The sequence below is a fragment of the Panulirus ornatus genome, chromosome 14 (genome assembly GCF_036320965.1).
Source record: "Panulirus ornatus isolate Po-2019 chromosome 14, ASM3632096v1, whole genome shotgun sequence".
Classification (NCBI taxonomy): Eukaryota; Metazoa; Arthropoda; class Malacostraca; order Decapoda; family Palinuridae; genus Panulirus; species Panulirus ornatus.
The window spans coordinates 53,517,776-53,537,855 of NC_092237.1; the positions used below are offsets into that span (position 1 = coordinate 53,517,776).

Genomic DNA, 20,080 nt, shown 5'->3' on the forward strand with positions numbered 1-20,080 from the left:
ACGAAGTCAACTGATACACTGCCCTCCCGTGTGTGTGTGTGTGTGTGTGTGTGTGTGTGTGTGTGTGTGTGTGTCCAGTTAGCACTATCTTGACCCTGATCAGCTGGGATGCTACCTTCTTGAGTCATTATCCACCAGTCTCTCTTTATCTCCCGTTGCTTATCAATCACTCTGACTGCCTCTTGAGAGGTGATCCTTCTTCGTAGGGGGAAGGGGAAAAACACCTGCCTGATATAATTCCGAGTTGACGCCCCCCACACACACACACACACCCCCACACACCTAAGACCTTCCTCCTCCTCCTCCGCCGCCTACTCCGCCTCCGCCGCCTCCTCCTCCCATTGATGTCCATCTTCGGTCACCAGTTCTCGAGTTCAGTTAACGTTGGGGGAGCGTTTAGTGCACCCCACACACCTAAGACCTTCTTCCTCCTCCTCCTCCTCCGCCTCCTCCTCCTCCGCCTCAGCCTCCTCGACCGCCTCCTCCTCCTCCTCCTCCTCCTCCGCCTCCTCCTCCTCCTCCGCCGCCTCCGCCTCCGCCTCCTCCCATTGACGTCCATCTTCGGTCACCAGTTCTCGAGTTCAGTTAAACGTGGGGGAGCGTTTAGCGCACCATAAACGTCTGCTCCACCTCCATGGACAGAGCTTGACCGTGATCCCCTTCTCCGCCCACGCCACCAAACGCCACGCCACGCCACACCTCTACCCACACAGCCGGAGTGCACAACATTATGTCTAAACCATCACTATAAAGACATCTAAACCTACTCAGCCATTTAAGTCATCATATCCACTCACACTACCAGACACACCCGCACCACTACACCCAATCATGACCCTACACTCAACCACGACCCGTACACTCAACCACACTACGCCCAACTCAACATTATCCACATACCCATCCACACATTGATGCTCACCCACATCCTCGCACCTCCGATCACACTCCCATATTCTAAACTTCAGAGCGACAGATAAGTTCTGCATTTACCACTCCGAAAAACACTGCAATGTTGGGTTTTTCAGAAAAAAAGAATCGAGCACATGATTGGTTTATGGTTGGATCAGGGTAGATCTAAGAAGAAGAGGCAAGCTCGGCCAGCACTACGGAAATGCCTGGAAGCTGTCGCTTGCCTGGAAATAACAGAGAGAGAGAGAGAGAGAGAGAGAGAGAGAGAGAGAGAGAGAGAGAGAGAGAGAGAGAGAGAGAGAGAACCATCCCCTTCAGTCGTTCATCCATCACCGTCCCACATCAGTCTCCCGTGCCGCCCCGACCAATCAATCAATCAACCAAACGAGACTTGTAAGTCGAACTAATTTACGAATCTGTCAACTTTTTACCCTCATCTTCGGATGTGTTATCCCGGCCAATGGTTATCAGGCAGCAGAACACTCACTGCCATCTTAATCTTAGCCTCCAAGTAGTTAAGGAGGGTGGGAGATGGTGTGTTAAACAGCTGTGGCCAGACGATACCCATCTGTAAACTACCCTCCTGGTCATTAATCACCTTCGGGGCATTGAAATAGCAAACCCACGTCGAGTGGAGAATACTAATTGTGTGAAGTGATGAGAACACGTTTGATGATGATGATGATGATGATGATGGTGGGAGGGTGTGATGAGCCGGACTGGAAGGAGCAATAATGATGGTCGCTGCGTAAACCCCAGCACAAGGAACAGTAGTTTGGGCAATTATCCTGTTCGTCCATCCCTTGCCAGGCTTCGATGATTGGCGCCGATCTAAGAATGATTGCTCGCCCTCTGTAGGTAATGAAAATATGATTACAGACCCCGAGATCTGTGCTGGAAGACCCAGTTTTCTCGTTGATGGTCGACGTACCTTACTTTAAAGGTGAAGAATAAGATACGAGAAGAGGGAAGAGAGAAAAAAAAATTGCTCTTTTTTTTTTACCGTAACATACTGGGTACGAGTGGAGGACTTGTGTGTGAACGTTTTCAGAAGCTGTATTACCTGATCCTCCACATAAAATGGAAAAAGAAATGGAGTTCGTGATGGTAAACAAATAGTGCATGTGTGTGTGTGTGTGTGTGACAATGACGCTGTTTCACATCCTTGAACAACCTGTGGTTACATTCTACGCCTGAGTGACAGGAAACCATGAGCCATAGAGAACTCCATTCTGACACAACCTAACCTAACCTCGTGAGTTGGATGAGTGAACTCCTGAACACAAATATCTCGAACTCCCTTAGGTATAATATAGTCTCAAGTGCTCCCACATCTGTAGCTTTAGCTCTAATATGAATATTTGACAGAGTCTCGTCTAAAGCAATCCCATTTACTTGATCCTTTTATTTTTTAAGGTAAAAAGTTTGTTTCCTACTTTCTCACGAACTGTCGAACTATTCTTCTTCCTCCTCTTCTTTTTCTTCTTCTTCTTTCCTAAATTTCGTATCTATTTATCTCTCTTTTTTTTATGCTTCATTAATGGCCTGTAGTAGATGAGTATTTGCGTCCGTAATTGGATATCAGAAAATGATTAACATGATGAATTAAACCCATGGGCAAAATGACTCATCCAATAAACACTGATTAAAAAAATGAGAAGAGTCGATCACTTATCACCATGAGTATGTCGACTCAGCCCCATTGATGAGTCACAACCCCAACACACATAAACCATTCCGCCTCACAACCCAACCTCACGTGTATGTCCAGTCTCACAACCCAACCTCACGTGTATGTCCAGTTCACAACCCATCCTCACGTGTATGTCCAGTTCACAACCCAACCTCACTTGTATGTCCAGTTCACAACCCAACCTCACGTGTATGTCCAGTTCACAACCCAACCTCACGTGTATGTCCAGTTCACAACCCAACCTCACGTGTATGTCCAGTTCACAACCCATCCTCACGTGTATGTCCAGTTCACAACCCAACCTCACGTGTACGTCCAGTTCACAACCCAACCTCACGTGTATGTCCAGTTCACAACCCATACTCACGTGTATGTCCAGTTCACAACCCAACCTCTCGTGTATGTCCAGTTCACAACCCAACCTCACTTGTATGCCCAGTTCACAACCCAACCTCACTTGTATGTCCAGTTCACAACCCAACCTCTCGTGTATGTCCAGTTCACAACCCAACCTCACTTGTATGCCCAGTTCACAACCCAACCTCACTTGTATGCCCAGTTCACAACCCAACCTCACTTGTATGTCCAGTTCACAACCCAACCTCACTTGTATGTCCAGTTCACAACCCAACCTCACTTGTATGTCCAGTTCACAACCCAACCTCACTTGTATGTCCAGTTCACAACCCAACCTCACTTGTATGCCCAGTTCACAACCCAACCTCACTTGTATATCCAGTTCACAACCCAACCTCACTTGTATATCCAGTGAACCCCCCTTGAATGTGAGGGATCAAGCCTTTAAAGTAACCCGAAGCAAATCCCCTCTTAAGGGACTGAGTTTGATACAGTTCTTATCACAGTCCGTAAGAGGGTTTCGGCCGTAACCAACAACTGGAAGAAAAGTTAATAACCGACCCAATTCTGTGCTTTGCAATTTATCATCGTTGGGGGATATCTTGCCCGACGGCAGCATCGCATAATACAACACTCAATCACACTAACAATTACAACCTCCACATTAAAAAGCCATTAGGGTGAAATTGGCCCAGCGCGGTGTGGTTACCCCCTCATTCGCCAAGGTCACTCTTGTGTGTGTGAGGTTAGCTATGGGTTGGTCTCCGTCGGAAGACCTTAAGAATCCTTCATATCCTTCGGTTGGTCTCCGTCGGAAGACCTTAAGAATCTCATATCCTTCGGTTGGTCTCCGTCGGAAGACCTTAAGAATCCTTCATATCCTTCGGTTCTTCGAGGTCTGTCGGGAAGAAAGGAAACGTTAGTCGCAAACGTTAGACGTTAGTCGCAAACGTTAGTAGCAGTGTCTGTTTCTTAACAACACAAAGACGTTTTCGTTTCCAGAGCGATGCTTCGACTGCAGCCAGTATCTTAACTGCTTGATCTTAGATGTGAGATGATAAATTTGCCTTGATATCAGTTCGCATAACTGTAAACAATGTAAACTCACACTACCGTAGTTGATGTAAACTCGACATGGTGTTCTTGATGTAAACTCGTATTGTTGTAGTTGAAGAAAGACTATGGCTACAGTACTGTAGTTCATGGCTACAGTACTGTAGTTGAATAAGCATACAAGTCTTTCGTAACCCCTGAACATTATTAAGACGAACGAATACACTGTGTAATGTGGCAGTGACGATTGTTTTATATACCCTCACACAACCCTATTTCATTTGCGTATATCATTTTTTTTCCTCCTCCTTGTGGCCAATTTATGGCCAAACTCATGGTCAAGGTGCAGTAAATAAAACGCTTGTACCTGTTGAATTAAACAGCACAGTAAACTGACCACAGATTAAAAAAACAAATTTTATCTGAGAAACATAATTTTTTTTTTCTTTCAACGTCGACTTCATACGAGGCAAAAGTGCTTTTTGGGTTGAAATGTTGGTTGGCCTTTAAGATTTCGATAATCTAATGCATTTCTTTAGGATACTTCTAAAGGTTTGAGCCCCAGAATACCACCTGAGTTTTCATCATATATCCGAAGTATGCAAAAACGCCGATCGTTTATTGATGAAGGACCAAACGTGTCTTGCACCTATGGCAAACGTTTATTGTTGAAACACAACTTGTTCTTATACAAAAAAATAAAAGAAAGAAAATTTGCTTCTGAATCGCCAAACGTATTGGTGATGAAATGACAATGCAGGGAAATTCTGATGCTGGAAAACTGTACTTTTTCGCTGACGAATGAACAGAAAAAAAAAAAAGATTTTGCTGCCACGTCGAATGTTCGATGCTGAAATATCAAACGTTTGCCGCCAAAAACCTTATACGATAACTTCTGAAAAACCAATCGGTTGTTCGTGAAGCAACAGACGTCACTTGTTAAGACCGACCTGTTCCTTTGGAAACCCATCAATGACTTTGGTTTAAGCAAGTATTTGTCTATGAAACATAAATCTATCATTTCAAACAGTAAAATACAAGACGTTTCTTAATGCAACTCTCAGTGTATGCTACTGAAACAGCGAAATAAATCTCTTGTACTCACAATATTTACGAGTTTAAGTCGAAGCGTTTAACACCCTAGTGTTGAAACACTTGTGTAGACTATACGTGTTTTGCTTTGAAAAAAAAAAGATTCATTTTCTCCGGAAAAAAGGATATCTGACATCAACATTTGGTTCTATTAAATTATAGATGGAGGAATTACCTCAATATGGTCATCTGTGTGAGAGGATATATATAAACCTTGCGTTCGGAGCCATGGTCTATTCTGTAGCTAGGTGACCTCGTGTGACCCTCCTGTCCTATGGACATTGGACGGGAGCACGACTGTGAGAGCGGACGGTCATCATCAGCAATGCTGATGAACACTGGTCATCCCGGGATTGAAACGCTACGTATAACTGCAGTTGACCACCTCTCGGCTCTCGTCAGCTGTTTGGTCACCTGTTGCGGTGTCCTGCGTTCGTCTTTGACGGTGAGTTTTCTTTTCTTTTTTCTTCTTTTTTCCTCTAGAGTGATTCATTTGTCTTGTCTGTCTGTTTCTTGTCGTCCTTGTGTCTGTCTCTTTATTCGTTTGTAGATCGTCGTATTATGTATTCTCTCTCTCTCCTCTCGAGCCACCCCCGTGGCCCTGCACACACACACACACACACACACACTCACATCCACCAGTCGTCCCCTCACCACGCCATAAGTAGTCGAAGCCACAGCGTGTCAGGGATGTTCGATTCGCCCAAGCGTCAGCCCACGTCAGTACGCATCGTGAGATAAAGACCGCTGGTTTGGCTACCCACCACTCAGGAGGCTCCTGTCCAGCTGTCCACCTGTCCTGAGACCCCCTTCAGAAGGCCTCTTGATGCTATTTGGTCGTCTTCTGCACTGGGTCAGTTGGCCCAGGATGCGTACGTAGGTCGCCTTACGCAGTGAACTGACTACGTCCTCGAAGAGAGGAGAGATGGTTTGGCAATCATCAAAGTGCCAGTTTGAGGGTTTTGGAGAGAATCCTGACTGGTGATTTAGATGGTTGAGCCAGCCTCCTTAAAGTGAGGTGGTTATGTGAGTGAGGGAATGGAGTTAGATTCTATAAGGTGACGCGAACTGTACCAGAGCACTTAAACTACCTGATTCCAGTTCGTATGCCGTAAACACTCGCTGATTCCACTTCATACACCTGATTCATTCGCTGATTCCAGTTCATACACCCAATACACTCGTTGACACCACTTCATAAAACAACTTTTTAAAAGAAAAAAGGAATCATGTTTGATGTTACGAAGATGGTTAGTGAATTTATTGCTGAATGATCCAATCGGGAGATTCTCTGTAGCAAAATGCATTTGGAACGTAGTCTCTCTCTCTCTCTCTCTCTCTCTCTCTCTCTCTCTCTCTCTATCTATCTATCTATCTGTCTATCTATCTCGCGCGGGATCCTAAAAGGAAAGATCTTTACAGATGTAGGTAACCATAAGCGATGTGTCATCATTAAAATAAAATAAAAATGTCTTTAAATTCCGAAATAGTTGCACTTTGGGGAGAAGAATTTTCTTTCTCCTGGGTTGTCTCCAGTTGCATTTACCTAGACGGTGGAATTTCGAAATTGTGATGAATAATGCTATAAGCCAATTGAAGAAAACGGTCGTTTTTTGACTTGAAAAGAGTACCTTTAACGAGCTAAACCATTACCTTTTACGTCTTCGGGAACGTTAGGTAGTCATTACGATGCGTTCGGTGTGTCTCCAGCGGCCGTGCAAGGCTAGGCTTGAGTCGCGTGGCAAAATAAATTTGAAACACAAGAAGTGACTGGAAATTATCATGAAGTCACACAAGATTATCAACTTCTGCAATTACGGTGTAAGTTAAGATGATAATGATTTTTACCAACAAAACATCTATTAAGGTAGAGAAATTTAAGGAAAATGAATATGGAAGACATTCAGATATACGTGTCGAACACGAGAGGTTTTCTGGAGGATGAGGTAGATGAATTAGTGGCTTATATAATCCTGTGGTTACTCAAGAGTCCGTAAAGTTGCAGAATTTTCCAGGTGCGATCTTTTTCATTTTCAAAATACGACCAGTATACACGATTGAGAAATATGATAATGATATATCTTCAGCAAAAAAAGAAAGTTGTGTATGTTAAGATAGCGAAATAACAATGTAGCCACAAATCTGTCACAAAACAGAGAGGCTATGTGTTCGTAACAATGTAACGACAGTTTGAACCTGAGGCAAGTCTGCCACAAAACAGAGAGGTTCTGTGTGTTTCGATGATTCTTCATCAAATTTCTCAGAAGGAATTCCAGATCTGTCAATTTGAGTGAGAGAACAAGAAGTAAGACATCTTGCGAATACGAAATGTGAGAATTCTAGATAAAAATGGATTTCTGAAGTCATGTAGTCCTTCTACAGGTGTAATGGACCCCATCCCTGTGTTGGTCGATACCAAATACAAGTTTAGTGGAATAGTTCATTGCTGATATATGCCAAAAACTACGATACCTGGCTGATATGACTGACAATGACAACCAAAGTCTAAGAATCTCGACCAAGTCCAAAAGAGGTAATATTCACCATTCAATTTCAACTTGACGGTAGGCATCTTCAGCGCAGACGGAGGCGGCGGAGGAGGCAAGATTTGCGATGCTCAGGCATGGCGTGAGATGTTATGGGTGATGGTGGAGCATTGCGGCTTCGAATCCTCCAGCACCTACCAATTCCCGCCACTGGCGAAGATTTCAATCACCTTCATCTACAGTGAATTATAGGGCGTTACCCACAACATGGCTTGACCGCGCTAGTTTGTGAGATTATCGCCCGGTTGTTAATTAGGCCAAAAGTGGTCAAGTAGATCTAATTGCTAATTAATACTGACTAATTAGAGCCGATGGACGTAACACTCAAGACAGTGGGGGGAGGGGAAAAAAGGAGAGAGCAACGTTCAATTATCTCCCGTGCTAATTAGGCCGGGAAACCAAGACAAACTGGAGGATTCTGAGAGCATGACACCCATAGACCAAGAGCAACAGGGAAGAACAAGGCTATGATTACATCGAGGTTAGCCACGGGTGAGGGAGGGGCCGGCCCTGTACTGTGAGGCTGGAAGCTCCCAGGAGTAGATGGGGAGGGAGAGGCAATAGAGAAAGGAATGGATGTAAGATTACGAATGAGAGAGAGAGGATAAAGAAGATCAAGATAAACGAGGTAAAGAAAGGATAAGTAAGGGAGATATTAAGATAAATGGGACGTAAAGAAGGAGAGAAGATGAGGAGGATAAAGAGAAAGGGAATATGAACGGAAGGAGCAGGTAGTGGCTTCCTCACTTTTCTCAAGCATCTCACAAGCCTGGAGGAGGAGGAGGAGGAGGTGACCATGCCAGGGGAGGTCCGCCAGCCAGACGCCGACGGGGTGAAGGGACGCCTCACGACTCGTTCTTCACTCCATCACATACTATGATTCTAGGATGAAGACCACAAGGGAGAGGGGATGGAGAGACACACACACACAAGGACATGACAGACTCGCAGTAGGAATGATGGATGAAAATCATACCGTATACACGTAGAGTCAGATGTATACGACTATAGCCAAGGAGTGAGGAGGCACCAATTTGAAGGGGTGTGACGATGGCTAACACTCAGGCCTTAGTAAGACATGGCTCTGCCTCAAGCCTGACGAGAAAGACACTCGTCATTCAATTATACCACAAATTTCACAGAATCTAACATCATCAAACATGGTGTTCAAAACAATCTCAACATCAATCTATTGTATATGGAGATTAGATCCTCTTCTTATCAAGAGAATTGTCACCATGTATAAGTTCATGACCTAAACCATGCCTTAAGTTGGTCACATTTCTTAATCTTCGCGTGACCCTCACCTGATCGTCATGTGTCTCACCTGTCATATACGTCTATATATGATCTCCCTGTGCTTATTCTCTGTGTGTTCCTGATGAGCTGAATACTCACGAAAGCTCTCGGCCACCAGTGAACTCCTGAATGAATTGGTTTTTTTTTTTCGTGGGATGTTTGAGAAAAGGGAGGAAGCCACTACCACTCCTTCTGATCCTATATTCTCTCTCTCTCTCTCTCTCTCTCTCTCTCTCTCTCTCTCTCTCTCTCTCTCTCTCTCTCTCTCTCTCTCTCTCTTTGTGCTCCATTTATCACAATATCTACTTATCTTTGTGTGTGTGTGTGTGTGTGTGTGTGTGTGTGTGTGAGTGTAATATATCCTTGACCATCCGTGAGGATAACTGAACGAAAAGGACACAACTCTTAACTTATTCTAATACACCTCAGCTGCAGACGACCGTACTTGGCATACATCTCCCCACCACACTAGACAGCTAGTTCCCCCCTGCTCACTAACAGCCACACAGAAAACGTCGGGCGGGCCTGTACACCAGACGCAAATTAATGAAGTTTGGGAGACGTGTCGAAGTGGCTATTAATGATGATCATCAGGTATGCTAATGAGGTCAGAGGGAGGGCCGGGTCTTGGCCTCAGGGCCACGATGAATGGTAGTCATTAGATCATCCCAGCCGTAGTAATGATCATTCGCCTCATCTGATCCCTAAATGTTCCGGCTGATCCCTTGGAGTGAGTCTGTCGGCAGCCCGTTGATCGAGCACCCGCCATCCGGAGCGACGCGTTAGACCCTGCTGCCTGCCTCTCCTCCTCCCCCGCTGTGTTTGGCCCTCCCTCTGCCAGCGACGCCACTCCCTCCTCACCCTTCCTCTTTACTAGATTCCCCCTGCCATCGACTCCTGAAGATTTTTTTGGCTCGTCTTTGGTCAAGCAAAGACCATATCTTCGTCATTAGATCCTAATTGTCAATATTTCTCGTGGTTTTTCCCTACCACCTTCTTTCGTCCGGCAAGCGACACATGCTTTAGAACATCTGTCAGCGAGTCTGTCATGATACGGGGGATCGCAAAGGACGTATCTGTCCCATCATCTGACGGTGAGTACCCCGCACACCTTCACCGTGGGCCAGATAACACCGCTCGCGTCTGAATCCTGGCCGCAAAGATGGATATGTTTTGGAGGCATGACTTCCCAAGTTACTAGAATGGTCTCAGAGAACTACTGGATGGAGTGAACTAAGATCCATCCTTGCGAGGTCTTGCCCGAAGGAGGGGTAGATACTAGAGGGCAAAGTATCATATAAAGAGAGAGAGAGAGAGAGAGAGAGAGAGAGAGAGAGACAACCAGACAACTACAGGGAAATTTCCTAACAAGATTTTGCATATCCTACATAAGGCCGAAACTATAACATGCTTCTCAGGTCTGGTCGCTGCAATTAAGGGTTGCACAAAGAGCGAATACAGAAAGTACAGAGAAGGGCAACAAAGACAGTACTTCAATGTAAGAGGCCGTGCATTAGTTCGCTATGGATGAGAGGAGAGTAAGGACTATATTGATCTCAATCTTGAATTTTCTTAGCCATTCTGATGACGTCACCAGTGAACAGTTCTCCGAAAGAGACGACGATAGAATCAATCAAGCAAGAAGATTTTTAAGAAAACATATAAAGAAGCACTTTTATGGTATAAAAGTGGTGGATACATGGCGTAGACTGAGTGAAGAAACTGTGAATATGAACAGCATACAAACGTCTAAAAAGCTCCAAGGTAATAGGAAAACATTCAAAGCATGGAGCCTCACAAGTGTCAAACCCCTGCCCCATATACCGTCCAAAATGCACAGCTACTAATTGGTTATCACCGACATACCACATCGATCTAATTCATTCTTATCCCGTGCACGCCTCTCTTGTTCCTTAATGTTCGGGCCCCGGTACCTCAAAGCCTCTTTCACTTCACCACTTGCACCTCCTCCCTCCACTTCTGACACGCTGATCCTCTTGGGCAGTCTTGCTTCCCTCATCTTCTCTACTGGACCGAAAAAAATACTCTATAATGTCACGGAACATATTATAATCTGACAAAAACCCGTAAGGGCCAAGTATAGGAAAAGAGGTGAGTTATATGAGCGTCCTGTATGATTACCAATTACGTCGTTTTTGCCCCTATGGGCGGGCTGTAATGTAGTGTGGCTGAGAATTGATGTGGAATCCATGGCCGATCTTGTAGATGCGGACGTCTCCTGAATTAAGGCTTCCTAAGTATGTGCCGGGAGATCTCTGGATAGAAGTGTAGATAACGGAGGGGGGGGGTAACCGGTGTAACAAAATATTCCCGCCCAGAATAATTGCCACAGCCTCTCTCTCTCTCTCTCTCTCTCTCTCTCTCTCTCTCTCTCTCTCTCTCTCTCTCTCTCTCTCTCTCTCTCTCTCCAACTATTTGTCCTTCTCTATCTATCTCTGTGAGTCTCTCCTTATCACGTTCAAAGAAAAAATCATTCAAAGATCTTAATCGCTCCTTAAGACAATATCAATTAAATACTTTCATCCAACGCAAATTGCCGGCCTCACTAATGAGCATAAGTGGATAGTTAACTCGAAATTACATGTTGCTCTCAAGTAATTACCTACCACTGATGTTAATATAATGGATTTACACACAGTCGCTCACGTTCAACAGACACGCCACTGAGTGATGAGGAAGACTTTGGAGGCTCCTCCTGCGTCAGGAGTTCTCAGTGAGGCAGTAATGCTAAATACACCTTCGTCATGAGTCCCTTTGAGGCTGCACCACCAGTTGCTACTTCGTCAGGAGTCTCTCTGAAGGAGCATTATCAGTTGCTCCTTCGTCAGGAGTTCCTCTAAGGCAGCATTACTGGTTATCACTTCGTCAGGAGTCCCTCTTCTGCAATACCACAAGTTACTCCTTCGTCGGGAGTTCCCCTAAGGCAGCACTAACAGTTATACTTCTACGTAAGGGGTTTTTCTAGGGCAAGAAGCAGCAGTTCATCTGTCACGAGTCTTTCTGACAACACCACCAGCTTCTGCGTCAGATATCACTCTCCAACAGAGCAGCCACCGGGAAAGATCTGAGCCCCCTTGTAAGAATACATTCGTGTGATGGCCTCTGGCTTCAAAACGGTCTGTGCTATTGAGGAATTCCAATACTCCTTGTTTTTCTTTCGTAGATCTCTCTTGATTTCTTTTTCCTCTTTTAGAATCGATGTTTTTCTGTTATCAAAATCTTTGAACACTTCGTCTCCAACGTTCTGTAAGGGGTGGAATTAGAATTGGTATATGTTTTATTTGGGTATTGTTTGTAACATGTTTGTGGGATTGATTCATGCAACAGTGAGCCTTTCATGGTCAGAATTTTACCTGAAGAGTTTTCGTTGGAACTCTGAGAACCTACACACACAACACTACAAACCAGGCTTTGAAATGGTAGCACGTATGATTGCGTTGTTGTGAAGCGATTCAACCAACCTCCTGACACCATTATGTACTGATGTGACATTTTAGGGCTTTCATAAACTCAAACAAAGCTGTCGATATACGTAGGTCATTTAATAAATCTTTATTGTCAACTGCTCTCTTTTCTTTATCTACGTTAAATTTTTCTGTTATTGTGGTTTGATTCATTTATCGATTGATAACTTTCAATCTTATAAAGCGAAAATTTTGATAGGGTTCCATTTATAACTACAGTCGTAAGATTGGATACAGCTTAGAGGGGAATAAATATTTAATGAAAACAGCTTTCTAGTGATATTTTCTTTTTTAAGTGGCGAAAAGGATTAACGTTGTCGTGACTAGGGTTCGAATCCATTTGCTAAGGTACGTGAACCAGTGGTCAGGCCAGGTAGCGGTGAGGGAGGAGGTGGGAGGATAATAACCACTGGTTAAGAGGATGTAACGACCAGGGGCTATAGAGAGATGGTAGCTAGAAAGGACCAGGAAGCACTAGCAGCGAGTGTGTGAGGGGGGTTAGAGAGTTGAGGAGGACGAGTGCGAGAAGCGAGTGTTGGGTCGCGGAGGAGAATATTTGAATCAGTGCAACGAGTGATGAGAGCGAGTAACTGTTGTGAGTGCAGTTAAGGAATAGAGAGAGACAGTGAGAGGAAAGATGGAGGATTGGGTGCCACATAACTGGAGGGATGAGTGAGCTGGAGCGCCGACAAGGGTTACCACTGGAGGGATGACGAAGGACACCAGCCAAAGTAACCTCGAGTGGAATGGGGGAGTCAACAGCGTCTTGATTCGTGCGTTCAAAGCTCTGCGTCCCATTGTCTGAGGTCACTCTTGAAAGTGCCCATCAGCATTAGGTCCTGTACCCATGCAGGTCATGCCTCAGGTCTGCCTGTCCACTCAATAGATCAGAGAGGGAGGCTGGTATGCCGATCATCTGGATCGAAGTCACGAAGTTTCACATGTCGGGTGAGGCAAGGTGGAGTTCCTCCCTCGAATGGATATTGTTGATTAATTCTACCGAGACAACGATTGTCACTCAGCAGACAAAAGATCTTATAAAAAAAACCTATTAAGGTAGATTTCCTTATCATACTGGAAGGTTGTAACGTCTCTTCAGTTTGTTCTATTTCTTCTTATCCTTCTTTATGCCTATGAACGCCTCTTCTTTTAGATGATGTGTGATTTGATACGCCAAATGGTGCACGCTACACTTAGGAGGAAAAGGATTTTGTCTATGAAACTCATGTCACTCTTTGAAGTATGGTAACTTATCCCTTCATGGTCCCTTTAGGTCCCAGATTTTATAAGTCTTCTTTAGATAAGTAAAAACAGAACTATGAAAACAATTTTCGGCCAACAGTGTAACGAGAGCTTACATCTTTATCAAGGTGTTGATTCTGTAGTACATTGTCGTCATTCTCATCGTTTCAATGCTACAGAAATTTGCAGTACTTTGGGGTATTAACTCCCATCATTTTCACCTTCATCAAAACTGGATGACTTTCCTGTAGGCGCACAGCTAAGTTAAGCTTAGTATTCAACACCATTTTTTTTTTCCATTTTCTATGACTAGCGTATGTTATAGACTCTGGCTGAATTATAATAATCTTGACTTAATGCAACCCAAAAAAAAGATTGAACAACATACGCAGTTTTCTTGTAAAGCGAATTCCTTATAGAAAATCAAGCCTAACCACCCATTAGTGTTTCCATAGCATCTTTAAACTCATTTGCCCGTGATACGATGGTTCAGGTAATTATCAATATGATAAAACTACAGTATAAAGTCTCAGCCATCTTTAGTTCAGAAAGTACCCTCAATTATTTCGAAATGCCTTATAAAAATCATATATGAACACGAGTTGCGTTTGACATGTCTCCTAATGCCCACTCTCTGGTGCAGACATCCTGCGCCCTGAAGGACTTGTGAGGGAAGGGGGTTGAAGGTGACGGTTCTCATATACTCACTCGAAGTCACCTCACCAAACTCACCTCCTCCAGTCAACGGTACATACGCAATATAAGTCATTTTCTCTAAGTTGATTTAACGTATGTTGACTAACATTATTTACACTTGAGATCTTAATTACATTCTCTGTTACATAGTCTCCTCCGCTCTTACCTTTTCCCTATCACCTTCGTTTACTTGAGCTATGCTTCTTCACCTTTCTACCTCTTTCCTTCTCCCAGAGTGGAGGAAGACCCCCATACCACCAACCTCCTCCTCTCCTTTGGCTATCTCTTCCCTCACCTTCCACTCCTTAGTGCTAGGCCCCCCTTAGGGGTGGGCGTGTCCACCACTCCCCCATCATTTTCTACGTGGGTTCGTCTACAACAAGGAGGGAGGAGGAGGAAGGGAGATGATTAGTTGTAATTACTCAATTATAGGTAGAACCCCCGATAGCCATGGACCTGAGTTATGGCAGTTACAGAAGCAATATATCAGTTGTTATATTGACTTGTTTGCAGTAGCCAATGATGCTTACGATGGGTGCTGACCTACATAGCACAGCAAAGCAACGTGTGAGACGTTATAACATAGTGAAGGACCACATGACACGCCATGCCATAGTTTAGAGTAGGATATTGTGCTATGGCATTGTAGAAAGTGTCCAAATATGAATGAGCTTTGAAATGAAAAGGAAAAAAGAACCATATTGGCATGACGGAGAACCTCATGAAGCAAGATAGAGCTATACATCACCGCGGAAGGTAACATAGCATAACAGAGAGGCGCCATAAACAGGATAGCCCACAGCAAGGTCTGAAACCAGAATATAGCGAAGAGCAACATATTACGTAGAACCACAGATAAGCAACAGTAAGACATGATGGAAGACATACCATCATTGTTAGAATGACGCCATAAGAGAGTACACACCACAGTGCACATTACAATGATATAAAAGGGAAGCAATTAAAAACTTGCTACCAATAGTTCCCCCAGAACATGTTGATCTGTCTGCGATTGTGCAGCATATGCAACATACAACATACAACATGCAACGTAGCTCCGTGCTACACAAAGATTTGCTTGAGAAACACCGACTTAACACAGCGGTATGGAGCATTGATTGATCTTGCATCCCAGAGGGTCTTAAAGTTCGAATCCTACACATGTCCCTGCATTATAAGTTTACTCCATGTTGCAAGGTTAGGTTAGGTTGAACTGAGGACAAGAAAGGTGCATGGACAGATATTCCTAACCCACGGATCGACCCAAGGATGAAAATGGTTTTAAAGCCACGACTTCTCATTCTTTTTCAACCACGACTTTTAATTTTATTTCAAGTCATATTGGATTAACTCTCCAACACACCATGGAAATCCTATAAGTAGCAGGTCACTTCGCCACACTCGCTCTTGCATCCCCTATGCCAAAAAGATCAGGATAACAACGACCTAGTCTTTATTCTCTAGAATTTTTGTCCAAAAATGTATATTTCTTATCACTCTGTGATCTAAATGTAATCAAACATTAGGTGAAAAATGTTGGATATTTTATTGTCTTCTCTTTTACCCAGCACAGGATACCTTGGGAAGCCTTAACTCTCATGACTCTCGAAACAGAGACCAAATGGCAGGCCAGTCCCTCACTGTGACCCCTCCATCTCCTACTCTGACCCCGCAAATGACCTTTGAACCTGCTGAACGTGACCCCCCAACTAAACTTCCACTGAGACGTGGCCGCAGCCTCTTCTCTCTCTCTCTCTCTCTCTCTCTCTCTCTCTCTCTCTCTCTCTCTCTCTCTCTCTCCATCCCGCCTCTCCCAGAGGGTGAACTCCACTCCCTCCCTTCGTTGATTTTCCTTGGGATGGGTTATTCACACCGGCGCTGCGGAGTAAAGTTGGTGTTGGAGAATGACTTGAATGCATCATCTCTGTGAACTACTGACTCATTCCAGCGTCTCTCTCTCTCTCTCTCTCTCTCTCTCTCTCTCTCTCTCTCTCTCTCTCTCTCTCTCTCTCTCTCGCAGACGATTTCAGACGGGGATTCCACTGAGTGATTGGATCCAGCGGCTCTCTTCACCTTATGGCGCCTCCTCTTCCTCCTCCTCCTCCTCCTCTCTCTCTCTCTCTCCCTCCCTCTCTTCCCACACTCTCCTCTGCGTGAGAGGAACTGCTCCTCTCACCTAACACTCCCTCAACCCCTTGTCCCTCTTCCCCCCCAGGCCAGCCAGGGGACGAAGGCAGAGGGGTCGTTGTGAAAGTCTTGCAGGATGGAAGAGCTGGAGTCCCTTTATCACTCAGATCTCTGGAAAGTACCTGTACACATCCTTGCTCACGCACCACTGACGCACGGCTGACAAGCTGACGTACGGGCTGACGTATGGCTGACGCATGGTTTATGGGTGTGGGTATGGCTGACGGATGGCTAACGAGATGACGTAATGTTCCACTGGCGTATGGCTGGAGAATGGCTGATGACGTGACGTATGGCTGAAGAATGGCTGATAACGCGACGTATGGCTGAAGAATAGCTGATGACGTGAGTATGGCTGAAAAATGGCTGATGACGTGACATATGGCTGAGGAATGGCTGATGACGCGACGTATGGCTGAAGAATGGCCGATGACGCGACGTATGGCTGAAGAATGGCTGATGACGCGACGTATGGCTGAAGAATGGCTGATAACGCGACGTATGGCTGAGGAATGGCTGATGACGTGACGTATGGCTTTTTCCTTCATGTATGGCTAACTGGCTTTGTAGCTGACACTATTGCTGACGATCTGACATTGTGACTGACACACTGGCCAATGGCTAAGAGACCAGCTTCTCGTCGCCGCATGGCTGACAATCTGGTATGCAGTACGTCTAACGAGCTGACGTATGGCTGACATTCTGGTATGCAGTGTGTCTGACGAGCTGGCGTATAGCTGGCGTTCGTATAATGCTGATAACCAAAGACCTCGATTGCAAAGTGCGTCACATGTAATGATTTTAAGTTTGATTAGAAAAAAAAAAAAGATAATAATGAGTGCGAAATCAATTAGAATTATCCTCATCTTATATGACAAACTAATCAAAAAGTAATTTCTGTCGTTCATGAAGAAATTACATTAGAATCAAAATTACGATATCAATAAGAAATGATTGAGGCTCTCTTACGTCCAGTTGATATGATTAGGTTTTATTATGGCCTCGTTATCACTCCTGTGTCTATCCAGTCATTCAGTCAATGGTAATGTAGTTTATCATTCTTGTCTTGCCATACAAACGAGACATCAGGTTTTATTTCGAGAATTCATCACTGGTCCATTCTCAGTAATCATCGTTTTGATGTGTACGTCAGATTTCTATGAAATGCTTCAAAATCAGGAGTAAAGGCATATTGACGTTATTTCTAAGAAGGAGACAAAGTTGAATGTACTTTATTTCTAAGTAAGAAACAATGCTTCATGATTTACTGCTTCTTTTGTGATGTCATATTCTGACAGACCCCACCTTCCATTAACCCCGTCTTGCTTTCTCTAAGTTAGGGATCTAAATTGTTCATAACTTATTACATCTGAATAAACTTCTAATATGACTTGACGTTTGAAAGTTCATATAACTCCTTTTTTTTTTTCCTATAATAAAACAATTATATTTTCTCTTTTACCTCCCGCGCTACGACCAGATCCTCTGAATAAGACATTATTGCCTCGTCAACCAGCTGCTTCGAAAACCTCAACGTCTTATTTGGCCAGCCTTAAGTATAGGATACATTGCCGAACAATGGTCATTTACACTTCATATTGGTGGGTTTTCATCATTATTTTCAGCCATCTCATATTCGACTCGGCGGTCTCAGGGATGCGAAGCTTGTGTCCCCGTCACCCCTTGTTTGATGGTATGTCAACAACACCGACAAATGAGAAGGTAAACGCGCCGTTGATGTACGGGTTGGAGACTTTCCCTCGTCCGAGGCGAAGGAGTCTCCGTCCTCACTGGCATTACCTGATAACTATCCACGTCGCCGCCTCCACCACCACCACCACCTGCAACCATCGAAGCCAACAGTCACCTGGAACCATCGATGCTTTCATCTTCTGGAACCATCGAAGCTATCAGTACCTGGAACTCCTGGACAATATCCCCACTTGCCGTCCACCGACGATGCTATCTCCTGGAACCATCGACGCTTTCGTCACCTGGAACCATTGACGCTTTCCCCACCTGGAACCATTGACGCTATCATTACCTGGAACCATTGAAGCTTTCCCCACCTGGAACCATTGACGCTTTCCCCACCTGGAGCCATTGACGCTACCATCACCTGGAACCACTGAGGCTACCCTCCTGGAACCATTGACGCTTTCCCCACCTGGAGCCATTGACGCTACCATCACCTGGAACCATTGAGGCTACCCTCCTGAAACCATTGACGCTATCATCATCTGGAACCACTAAAGCTACCTCCACCTGGAACCATCGACAATACCATCACCTGGAACCACTGAGGCTACCCTATGGATCCACCAATATCACCATCACCTGGAGCCGACTGACGAGTAGTCACTTCCATCAGTATACTCGACCTCCTTCCAGGAACATGTAAGTAGCTCCTCTGGTAGATGACCTTTCCCCTGCAGGAGAAAGCTCAAGTGATAGACTGTCCTACCCCTAGCCAGGCCCCTAAATCTCTGATTGACAGCTACTCTGATAGATAGCTTCTTTGATAGATCTTCTGATACGTAGCACTAACACTCTAGTAGAAATCTCCCTTTTGAGAGATAGTCCCTTGCCTGGTAGGTATTCCTTAAAAAATAAACAGCCTTTTTCCCCTGATGGACTTAAGTCTTATGGACTTAAACTCACTGTTGGTTCTTGGGAAATCAGGATCAATAATTGGGCATCAACACTCCGGGATAGAATGTTTCTTATTCTCTTTGCTCCCACAATTTTTCAATAATTTAATCTGATTGGAGGTAATTCTCTTTCCTTGCTAACAGCACGACTGTACCATGTCTTTGCCTAAAGTATGCCATGAGTGTTGAGATAATGGTAACGGAGTTCGAATGGAGTTTCCTTGTATTCCGTCACATATACTGAGCTCAGAAGTCATCATAGGGCCGATGAATTGGCAAAACATTATACCCCAAAGGGTGTCACTGACTACCGCTTGCGGCCTCCCTACGAGGAGCCTAACGAAGAAAGAACTTGAACAAAGTCTTTTTAGACTTAAAATGACATCAGTATCGTGCAATAAATGCCCAACAGATCGTATACACTAACAAGATCATGGGACACCTTTACGTCGCTGTCACCCGACTCGAACTGGGGTTATATACTACGATCCTCACTCAGATGAACAGACATAACCCCGATCGTGGTTCTCGAGAGCCGTCGTTCTTGGACACAGGACATCCGAGTCCCTCACCTCAACACGACGGTGGACTAGCACTGCGCGCCCTTCCTCCTACACTGGTATTGCATATCTAATGAGCATCACTTCCCACGTCCTTTGGCAGATGATTTGGGACTTCAGGGTTCCGTGATGGCTATGTCCTAACCCCTCCTCTTCTTCCTCCTCCTCCTCTTCCTCTTGCTCCTCCTCCCTAACACACATTGGTCATTACCTTCTTTCCTCCCTCGGAAATCTTGATATGGTAATATAGAATTTATCATTCCTTAACACACGCACGTATAAACCTAGTGTGATAGTGACTATCGTT

General features: G+C 44.6%; 1 long non-coding RNA gene across 1 annotated transcript; it reads left to right on the top strand.

Annotated features, from left to right (window-relative positions):
- The first annotated feature begins 5,389 nt into the window (after positions 1-5,389).
- Positions 5,390-12,535, top strand: LOC139753096 (uncharacterized). The gene is made up of 2 exons (XR_011713646.1): positions 5,390-5,552; positions 11,629-12,535. It is a non-coding gene; the product is annotated as an uncharacterized lncRNA (long non-coding RNA).
- Positions 12,536-20,080: the final 7,545 nt, after the last annotated feature.